This window comes from Psammomys obesus, unplaced genomic scaffold (genome assembly GCF_907164565.1).
Source record: "Psammomys obesus unplaced genomic scaffold, mPsaObe1.curated_primary_1811, whole genome shotgun sequence".
In the NCBI taxonomy this organism is placed as follows: Eukaryota; Metazoa; Chordata; class Mammalia; order Rodentia; family Muridae; genus Psammomys; species Psammomys obesus.
Genome location: NW_026589137.1, coordinates 1,372,513 through 1,383,625, shown reverse-complemented (window position 1 = coordinate 1,383,625; position 11,113 = coordinate 1,372,513). Strand labels below are relative to the sequence as shown.

The following is an 11,113-nucleotide window of genomic DNA, read 5'->3' as shown; positions in this document are numbered from 1 at the left end:
GCAAAGCCAAGTGACTTAAAAGAAATCTCTTTATCGTGACTGAACCCTTGAAGTTTAATCCTGCTGTTTGGTGAGGCTAAACCCAGACCTTTAATGTTATTTTAATGGATTTGACTTATTGTATATTTCACTCGGATTTTGAAGTGAGAACCTGCTGAGGTCAGATCAGAACCTCAGTTGTCACCACAGCCATTTAAGAGAGCACCACAAGCTGTGTGCAAGGCATTTATACTGGGCTCTCTTCGAACATGGTTATTAGCAAGAGATCTAGACAGCCTAGCACAAAGATTGCTTTTCTAAAATCATAAAGAAAGAAAGACTTCCCTGAACAGGGATGGTTGGCCACCCACCACACAGCATGTGAAGGGAAAGGGAAGATGGACAGATAGTATCAAGAAAAGAAATGGGACACAAGCAACCTCTGCTGGGATTTGACCAGCATCTGACCTGCCTCCCGAAACAGTACAAAGTTAACATTCTTTCTGAGGTTTTAGGCTTTAAAAAAGATCAGTTTTGAGACAGGGTCTCAGTCTGCAGCCAAGGCGGGCCTGATAGTCCTTCTGCTCAGCTTACTGAGTACTAGGATTACAGACATGTGCCACCAATATTTTTGTGTGTGTGTGCAGCACAGGTGCAGTGGCTTCTTTCTAGCTGTGCATTCTTGACAAAGCTGGGGAAAAAAAATCTATCAACAAAGACTGTTCTTGGAGCTACAGCCAGTAGCCAGGGTTTCCTGCTCAGCGGATCTCACTTAGGATCAAGACTTCTAATTTTTAGTTTTTATAGCAGGAGATGTAGAGAAGTACATTCTACTCATTTCTATAGTACTTGATCTGTATTAAGACTTGGGGAGTTGAGTGGGAAATTTCTAGTGATCTAAATCAATCTATTAAGCCCTTACTCTATACAAGGCATGGTATTAGATGCTTTATGATTGTAAAGGAATGAAGACGTTTTCTTCATTTATTTTCATTAGTTCCAGTCTAGTGTGTGTGTGTGTGTGTGTGTGTGTGTGTGTGTGTGTGTGTGTAGGATACTAATCAATCTTAGGATTGTCCTAGGGTCTTCAATAATGGTTTTTGTCAGTTAAGAAATGAATAGCTTTAAATAGTATGTTCACCCTCAAGAATTCCTTCCTTTCCTTTCCTGTTTTGTTTTTGTTCTTTCTTTGTCTCTTTCTCTTTCCCTCTTTCTTTTCTTTTCTTTTTTTTCTTTCTTTGTTTCTGTGTAGACCTGTTAATCAGAGTTAGGAAAGCCAAGAGTGACTGGAAAGCAAAACAACCACGCTGCAGCTGCTGTCAAATTCTGGTTCAGTTCTGAGGTAAACCCTAAGTGTTTATTGAGGGACAGCTGAGGTGGGATTTACACTTGCTGCCATAAACCCAAGATAGTAATCGAGTTTCAGCATAAGTTGGAGTCATTAGCACAGCAGGCCACGATGTTTCTACCATGTAATTCTGACAGAACTTGGAAACCCAACCAAGCTGAATAAATATACCTATTTCCTGTTTAGTTTTTTTTTTTCTTTTTTACAGTTACACCCTTGTTGGCATGTGCATAACATCATTCAAAAAACTTCCGAAGACTTGGGGCTTGGCTATATATAGCATGTCATTATTAGTACTTCCATGAATCTATTCACTATGTAATGAAACAGGCAGAGAAAAAGGGGCTGATTCATGGCTGCATGTTCCTGTGAGTTCAGAATTTTTATGAAGGTCAATTTTAAACTAGGGAAAGGGATAATTATTGAATCACTATTGACCAGGATTTCTTAAGAGAGGCTTGGGGAGCAGCACAATTACCCACCAGCGAGCACTGGAGCTAATGGAAAATGTTCACATACATGCAGGTTTCAAGTGTAGTGTTCTAATTGTATTTTTGTTATGCTTCAGGTTATATAGTCCTTGATACCTGGAGGGGACCAAAGATATTTGAGAATCCTACTGTGTTTAAATAGTGCTTTCTGTTTATGATCAGGAAAAAAAAAGTTAGATATTACCAGTCGTAGCCCATTGAGGCAAGGTAATTTGGTCAGGTCCTTTTGGCTGGCATGGAGGGATTTCACATGAGAGTAGCTCTCCAGAATTAAGAAAGGCTGACAAGGGTCAGCAGCTGTTCACTTCCTCCACCAGCTGCTCAGAACTACCTTTGAGCAGAATGTTTGTCATGCTTGCCTTTAGGCAAGTGCTGAAAAACTCAGCAGCTTCTCTGTTCCCTCTTCCCAGGGGGGTTGTGGAAAGTACTTAATATAGGACAGAGCCCACTGCTTCATTTGGAAGGAGGTGACAGCTTCCACTGCGGAATAAAGTCAATTTCAACTTGGGCATTCTTCAGTCCCTCCAATGCTGGGGACAAAACAAATGGTCCTGCAATATGCTAAGTGCTACTGGCCACAGGCCTACCTCAACTTGGCCGTGTTTGTTTACTTGTTTATCAAGCCTCATGAATGCCAGGCTTTTATAGCTGGCTTCAGTGTTGGCTTCTTGAACATGATTTTTGAGTTCACAGTCTTAGGTTGGCTCTTACTGAGCTGAGAGGGACAAAGGTTAGCCACAGGCACCTGAGCATAAAAATCCCTTTTTATTATTCCTTTTGGTAGTTTCTATTAGTTAGAAGGGCTTGGGGTGACCCACTCCTCTAAGGTTTGTCCAAAAGACCAATTCAGTTTGCTATAAAACCAGAGAGACCATCTCACTGAGCCTTCACGGAAGCAGAAGTAGAATCCCCCCCTCCTTTTTTGGTGCATGTGTGTGTGCCAGTGTCCTCATCTATGTGCACTCATGCACAAATCAGAGAACACTGGTGCCCTTTTCTATTGCTTGCTACTTAATTTCCTTGAATCAAGGTCTCTTGCTGACTGGAAGTAACCATTCTTTGACTAGACTGATATATTCTCCTGTTTCTGTGCCTCATTTATTTCCACTGTGTCCACAACCATACTTGGATTTTTAACATGATTGTTGGGAATCTAAACTCAGTACTCATACGCGCACAGCAAGCATTCTTTTTTTGTTTTGTTTTGTTTATCAAGACATGGTTTCTCTGTGTAACCTTGGCTGGCCTTGACTCACTCTGTAGACCAGGCTGGCCTCGAACTCACAAAGATCTGCCTACCTCTGCCTCCCTGTGTTCTGGGATTACAGGAGTGTACCACCATGCCCTGCTATAGCAAGCACTGTTACACACTTAGCTATCTCCTCAGTCCTAGAATCTTTTTTCTAAGTATAACATGTTAAATCCATTCTATGGATTGTGACTTTCCCTATCTTGATCATCAGTGATCTTTCTTTAACCTTCTATTGCTGTACCACTTAAAAATACATACTCATTAAAGAAAAATTAAAAAAGAAAAATATTAAAGTATTACCATCTCACTGGTAAGAAGGAGCTGTTAATATTCTAATGAACGCATTTCAACTTACATATATGTATATTTAAATGCTTTTATTTTGTGGTTATGATAGATGTATCTTGCCAGCCCTTAAGTAACTTTTCTCTTATCCATGTCTTATTTATATTTGCTCATATCAGTCAGCATACTATTACATAAACATGCTTAATATTGACAACAGTTCTATTAGGAGTTTTTCATAGGTAAATCATTCTTTATTGATTGATCCTTTATAGTTCTTAGTTTAAAATTTTTTATTTGTGTGTGTGTGCGTGTGCATACACGCATATAGGCATTTGCATCACTGTGCCCGTGTAGAGGTGTGAGGACAATTTTTAGGAGTTGGTTCTCTTCTGCTTTGTGAAGGCAGGACCTCTCTTGTTTCTTCTGAGCTGCATACTCCAAGCTAGTTGGCTTAGAAGCTCCTAGGCAATTCTTTTATCAGCCTCCTATCTCTCAGTAAGGATGCTGGGATGATAGGAAAGGGATACTGCACCTGGCTTTTTATGTGTGTTTTAGGGATTGGACTCAGGTCCTCAGGCTTGCTCTGCTAGCACTTTTCACCTGCTGAGCTACTTTCCTGGCCCAATAGTTTCTAGTTTCAGGCTGTCGTAAACATGAGTTGTCTGGTGTCTTGGATACCTTTAGATTTCTACTTCATTTTGTTTTTTGAGATAGTGTCTGTCTAGTCAAGGCTCACTTTGAATTTATAATCTTGTGCCTCAGCCTCTTGGGATTTCAAGCATGTGCTACTGTGCTTGACTTTTAAGTTTAAATGAGTTAAAATCAATTCCTAAATTGCCCTTGCCACAGTTTAGCTTCTTAAGAGCCACATGTAGTTAGTGGCTACCATATCAGACAGTGCTAAAATACCACATTTCCATGATTGCAGTTCTCTTAGCACTGGGCCAAACATTTTTGAGAGAGTATTTTCAAATTTTCTAGATTTTGCCTGTAGATTAAATTTCTGGCTATCAAATTGCCTGTTCAAAGCCCATAATCATTTTTAGGATTGGAAATTCCACTTATGGGTGAAGGTGTAACTTTGTGTGCTAGGCCTTGAGTTCCATATTTAGCACCATAAACAATTCCCTGTTAATAAAACAAAACAAAACAAAACAAAACAAAACAGAACACTGTTAAATTGTTCTGCAGAAAGTTCTAATGTACTTCACAGACAGAGTACAAAAGTATATATTTCTCTTTACCCACGCTCACACTGGTTAAGATTCTTCATCTTAGTAATGTGATAAACTAGTCCTTTGATTACTGTTGAAATAGAATAGTGTTTCCTATGTTGATGGCCCATCCATGTTACTTCTTTTAAGGACGGGCTACTGGTTTCCTTGTTTTGGCGTCTGGCAAAAATCATCTCCACCCTTCACAGTTCTCTTAGGCTAAGTCAAGGGTGGGGCCACACATCCATATTCTTTAAAGCCACCCCCAGGTGACACTGATATGCACAGAAATGCTGATCCAGGCTACTCATCAGTGTACTCAAGGCAAGAATGTCCCCCAGCCACGTCTCTGACAAAATATTGTTTCGGTTTTACTTAAGCAACCTCTTTACGTTTGGAGGCTGTGTTGGGAAACTTGAGCTGGAATTTACTCTGCTGAGTTTTGTTCTGGTCTGCAACAAACCCTACTGTTTGGAGCCACATGGAACGTTTGCTTCCCCTTTCACATGACAACCCTTGGAACCTGTGGAGACAACTACCATGCCATTTAAAATTTTACTTTTGACAAGGTCAGAGAGCCTTCATTTCTTTCCTCCATTTCACACATGACTTGGTTTCAAGATTCTTCACATCATTGTCATTTTGTTTGACATTCTTTCAAGTATTCAGTGTCCTACTGAATAGAAGAGGCATAACACCAACCAGGTCTAGAGTGAGCCCTAGTCCAAAGTCTGACTTCTGCTGATACTAGCATTGGAATGAAGGCAGGTAACCTTGTCTCTGAAGTGAGGACAGACATAAGTAGCTCCCTTGTGAGGAATAAAGAAGTAATGTATGAAAAATGGTGTACAGCTGGTTCATAGAGTGTGAAAATGAAGGTTAAGGGAAAAACAATTTTCCTGGTAAGTTGACCATGCTTCAGTGGAAGAACACACATTCAAGAACATCTGGACAGCACAGATTGGTCTTAATGGGTTTAAAATACAAAGGACACAAACTTGTGTTGTAGGGAAAGGAGTGTGGCTCTTCGGAGAGTTGGAAAGATCAAAACATGTTGTATGAAATACAAAGAACTAAAAAAAAAAAAAAAAACAAACCTAAGAATATTTGCAAAACAAATAAAGAGTATGTTGAAAAACAACAACAAAACAAAACATCTCAGTATCTAGCACACGCAGAATGTTCCATACACATTCTGGGGGTATGAGTACTTCACATGATGCTTGGAATGCTGTAGGTGCACAGTTTGCCCTTTGTGTGTAGCTGTGGGATAGTCTTAAGTATTGGGAGAAGAGCCTGGAGGCAGGGAACTAGTAAAAATATATAGTCTAGGAGAGTGATAACAAAGTTTCTCACCAAGGAAGGCCTTAACTGAAGCAGTGAGAATGAAAATGGAGATAAGAGACCTTTCAGTGATAAAATCTATAGCATTTGGTGATTGCTGAAGGGGTAGTGGGAGCAAGGGGGAAGAGAAACAAAGGGGAGGAAGAGAGAGGTGGAGTCAAGTTAATTTTGAGGTTTTACAGCTTGGGTGAACGGGAGGAAGGGGGTGGAGGAAGGGGAGAAAAACCAACAAGCTGAGTTTGAAAGAATTGCAAGGGCAAGGCCAAGTTTCAGCGAGAATATTCTAAGAGAGACTGAGCATGTAGGGTTATGTTTTGGCAGAAGCCTGGGGTTCTTGAGGACAGAGAGGAAAGTGTTCCAAGTAGAATCAGGAAAGGGAGGAAGAACCAGGAAAGGACCAGGGCTGAACTGACAGAGATGAGATTGTAGAAGTGATTAGCTGACTGAGTGATTAGCACCTTTAGGGGTGATTAGGTAGTGGGAGCCAGGGTGGGGCACATTAATCTGGAAGCTAGCCCTAGACATCCGATTAGGATGATAGTAGAAGTTAACACACACACACACACACACACACACACACACACACACACCATTCACTCATGGGTAGGGGAGGAGAGATCTAGTTGTAGCAGTTAGCTTTAGTAGATCATGGGAATGAGAAGTTAACCAGATACCTCTGGGTGCCCAGAGACTAATGTAATAGTCTCCACTCTTAAGGGACTCCTGATCCAGACATGAAGATGGGAAGCACAGTAATAACTGATGTAGAGAAGATGGAAAACAGATAAGTTGTTGTGGCTTTGCCTTCTATCTTCAGTTGGTTAATCCTGTCACTCTTGTCCCCTTTCTCTGACACTTTATGCTTTTTTTTTTCTTTTTCATTTTTTCTTTACATTTGTCTATACTTTAGTCTCTTTTGGTCTTAACAAGGTTGAATAGGTCTTCACTAATGAACACTGTTAATCTGTATGACTTTTCATATGGAGTTCCCCTCCCATGTTTTATGTGAGTGATGAGAGGTAGCAGGGACACGCAATAGTGAGAAATTTGTAGCATACACGTGTAGCTCACATTGGCATTTACTTTCTTGACCTCTGAGGACTCTAATCAGTGGTTGTTACCTTCAAAAATTTCACACTTCTGGTTTCTAATTAATTAACTAATTAATTAATTAAATATATTAAAATTTTTATTACTTTGTGTGTGTGTGTGCAAGTATGGCACACTGTGCCTGTGAAGGTCAGAGGGTATTGTGAAGGAGTTGTTTCTGTCCTTCTACCATTGGGTGTGTGGGACTGAACTCAGGTCAGGAAGCTTTGGTTCTATGTTCTAACCTGTTGAGCCATCTTGCTATGCTAGCCCTACCCTTGCTTTAAAAAAATATTTAACTTTTCAAGATTTTGAGAACTTTGTACTTGAGCAGTGCACTGACATAATTCTTATCCCCTCTCACTCTTCAAGCGCTCCCATTTCCTCCAAGATTCATGAACTCTTCTTTTTTAATTATTATTCTTGAGCTCTCTCTCTCTCTCTCTCTCTCTCTCTCTCTCACACACACACACACACACAGGCACGCACACACAAGTACATGCCCACACACAGATATGCAACCTACTAAGTGCTTTTAGTGTTACAACTTAGTACAGAGGATTAATTCACATGCCTGAATTTTTTTTTTCTCCTGAGATATAGAATCATCCACAAGATGTGTTGAAAAATGTATTTCTATTCTCTAACTTTTTGTTTACCACTGAAACCGGAAACCATGGAGGGCGAGGGAGCTCAAGCAGTTCCTTCTTTCTTATGGTTTTTGTTTTGTTCTGTTTTTTTTTTTTTTTTTTTTTTGTTTTGTTTTGTTTTGTTTTTTGCTTGTTTTCTGATTTACAAATCATAAGGGTACTTTTAGAAAAAGTTTCTCCTTGGGACTTAGATCTCATAATTTGCTATAGATTTTGTGAGGAGAGTGGAAGAATTCCTGGCTAACATTGGTCTGCCATTTGTATCAGCCTGGAGCCAGATGACTTCTTGATTTTTTTGCACAACCCCACCCTGGAGGCTTCCTGAGCAGAAACTGGAGTGGGGCAAAGGGACAGTCTTACTAAGCTGCTATTGCCACTAAGCTCATGCTTGTTAGAGCACTGAGTAAGAGCCTGAGCTCTGGAATACACCACCCAACTGCTTGCTAGCAGGATGACACCAGGCCAGTATATTAAGGGCACAGTAGAACATCAACATGGATGTTGTACTAGGGGAAATAGCTTGGTCAGTAAAATGCTTAGATGAGGATGTGGCCTTGATCCCCAGAACCTATGAGAGAAAAGCCAGGTGTGATGGTGCACCCTTGAAATCCCAGTTCTGAGGAGGTGGAGACAAGGTTCAGTTTAGGCTCCTCAGTGAACTCTAGGCCAGTGAGAGATATTAGGGGCATGAGAGTGAGTGTAAGTGTGTGAGAGAGAGACAGACAGAGAGAGAAAGAGAATATGAAGCTGAGAAACCACACTTTTGCTTGTTCTCTGGCCTTCTCACTGTATACCCCCATACACACACATACACACACACACACACACACACACACACACACACACACACACACATACACGCAAACTGTGCCTTGTTGCTTATCATATCATCCCCAGGCTTTATGTCCTTTTTTGTGGCCTTGAGGATAGAACCCCAGGGCCTCACAGACGATAAACCTGAGTGCTGCTACTGAGCTACATCCATAGTCCCAATGTCCACTTCTATTTTGCTATTCAGGTTTTGTAATAACAGGCTAGGTTCTGTCAAGGGCGGTGTATCCAGTTCCCCAGTCAAGTCTGTTGGGAAACATAGCAACCATTCCATCTACATGTGGTTTCTCTATTATTCATGCACAACCTTGCACATTGTAACTAAATTGTGTTCTTAATGATTTTCCACGATTCTTTGCCACTTTATTTTTAATGCCCATGGAGTTTATAATCCATGGGAAGGCTCTTCCTGCTTTCTTGACAGCTTGTGTTGAACTGCATATATTTCAAGGTGCTGAAAAGTATTGGAAGATATTCAGATTCTTCAGTTTCCCCACCATATTGCTTTCTCTAATGAACAGAGATAGTTTACCAGGCGAGATGCAACTGAGGATATTTTGCCAGTGTGCTTTGAAGTGCCTGACACAGACTATCTTTATTTGAAGTGTTTCAGTGCATTGTGACAGAAGGTCAGCACGTCTATTTCTATGGACTGTTTTTCAGATGATGACAAGACATTGTATTTCCAGAGCCCTGATTTTTGTTTTTGTTTATTTATTTTTTTATGTGTATGGGTATTTTGCCTGCCTGCATATGTATATCTCCTAGAACTGGAGTTACAGACAATTATGGGCTGCTAGGTGGGTGCTGGGAATTGAGCCCAGGTCTTCTAGAGGCACAGCCAGTGCTATTAACTGCTGAACCATCTCTCCAGCCTTGTTATAGCTCCAATTTTAACAAGAGTTAAAAAGACTGTTATGTCTGTAATGTCATATGGCTATAGGTCAGGTTAAGCATATCCCACATTGTCATCACTCTTATCCTATAAATAGAGAAAAGGAGGCCTGGTTTCTAGTGAGGGAGACCATAGGTCATCTGTCACTCCCAAATGACAGGGCAGACAATGAACTCCAGGTGTCTCAACTCTTTAAGAGAAGCAGTATTAGTGAAGAAGCACTGGTGGTGTGCCTACCAGTTTCACAAGCAATTAGGAGGAAGGAATTTCCTGTGAGGCTTGGTGATGGCTTATGGGAAGCTGTGTATATTTCCAAACAAGCTTGGTTTCTTTTTTTTATTAATTACAGTTTATTCATTTTGTATCCCAGCCGTAGCCCCCTCTCCATCATCCCTCCCAATCCTATCTGTCCTCCATCTTCTCCTTCCTTGCCTTTCCCCCCATCCATTGATTGGGTGCTCCTCTTCCCCTTCCATCTGACCCTAGCCTATCAGGTCTCATCAGGACTGGCTGCATTGTCTTCCTCTGTGGCCTAGTAAGGCTCATCCTTCCCTCAGGGGGAGGTGATCAAAGACCCAGCCACTGAGGTCATGTCAAAGACAGTCCCTGTTCCCATTACTAGGAAACGCACTTGGAGACTGAGTTGCCATGGGCTACAACTGTGCAGGGGTTTTAGGTTGTCTCCGTGCATGGTCCTTGGTTGGAGAATCAGTCTCAAAAAAGACCCCTGGCCCCAGATTTTTTGGTTCTTTTGCTCTCCTTGTGGAGCTCCTGTCCCCTCCAGGTCTTTCTATCTCTCCCTTCTTTCCTAAGATTCCCTGCACTCTGCTCAAAGTTTGGCTATGAGTCTCAGCATCTGCTTTGATACACTGCTGGGTAGAGTCTTTCAGAGGCCCTCTGTGGTAGGCTCTGGTGGTGCAAGCTGGTAAGATTTGCTCAAGCTTGGGTTCTTTAATGAGAAAATAGACAATAAGGATAAGATTATTATTATTATTTTATTTAAAATTTGAGAACTGCTTACAATTGGCTGTTCTTCCTTTCTTTACTATTTGACCAAGTATACAGAAAAAGAGCATTCCAGAACTTTGGGTTTGCAAAGGTACCTGGGATCATTTTCCTGGAACTTCTCTTAGGATTTTTCTTTTTTTTTTTTTTTTTTTTTCAAATTGGCTAGCACTCTCCAAAAATAGCACCACTTATATTTCTTTCCATGCTTTTTATATTAGTTTAGTTTTCTCCCTTGAGAAAGTGCCAACTTTATGCCTTCCATGGTCTGTTGTCAAAGTGTTCATGCGTACATGGAACAGTGCTGTTGGCGCGACCAGTTTATTTTCACAGGCTAACGAGTTCCGAATGCTCCAGTGCATCACATGGCTTCCTAGAGACCTGAGGAAGGAATGCCAACTTCCAAGGTGTCTGCCTTACCACCAAGAAATGTGCTAATGTCCAAGGAGACTTGGCATCAACTGTTGCATAAACATGGTGTATCAGTTTCCCATTCCTGTTTTAGCATATTGTCACAAACTTAGTGTCCTCAAAGGACAAGACCTTTTTACTTATTTTATGGAAAATAAAATTTTTCATGCAATATATTCTGATTGTGTTTTCCCCTCTCCCAGTTCCTCCCAGATCCTCCTCAGTTTCCCACCTACTGAAATCTACTTCTTTAGAAAACAAAAGGCATATAATAATAATAATAATAATAATAATAATAATAATAATAATAATAATA

At 40.8% G+C, this 11,113-nt stretch overlaps 1 protein-coding gene across 1 annotated transcript in view; it reads left to right on the top strand.

The window, feature by feature from the left end:
- Dock11 (dedicator of cytokinesis 11) overlaps positions 1 to 11,113 on the top strand; it is a 210,185-nt gene that overhangs the window by 1,333 nt on the left and 197,739 nt on the right. The gene's annotated exons all lie outside the window — the stretch shown is intronic.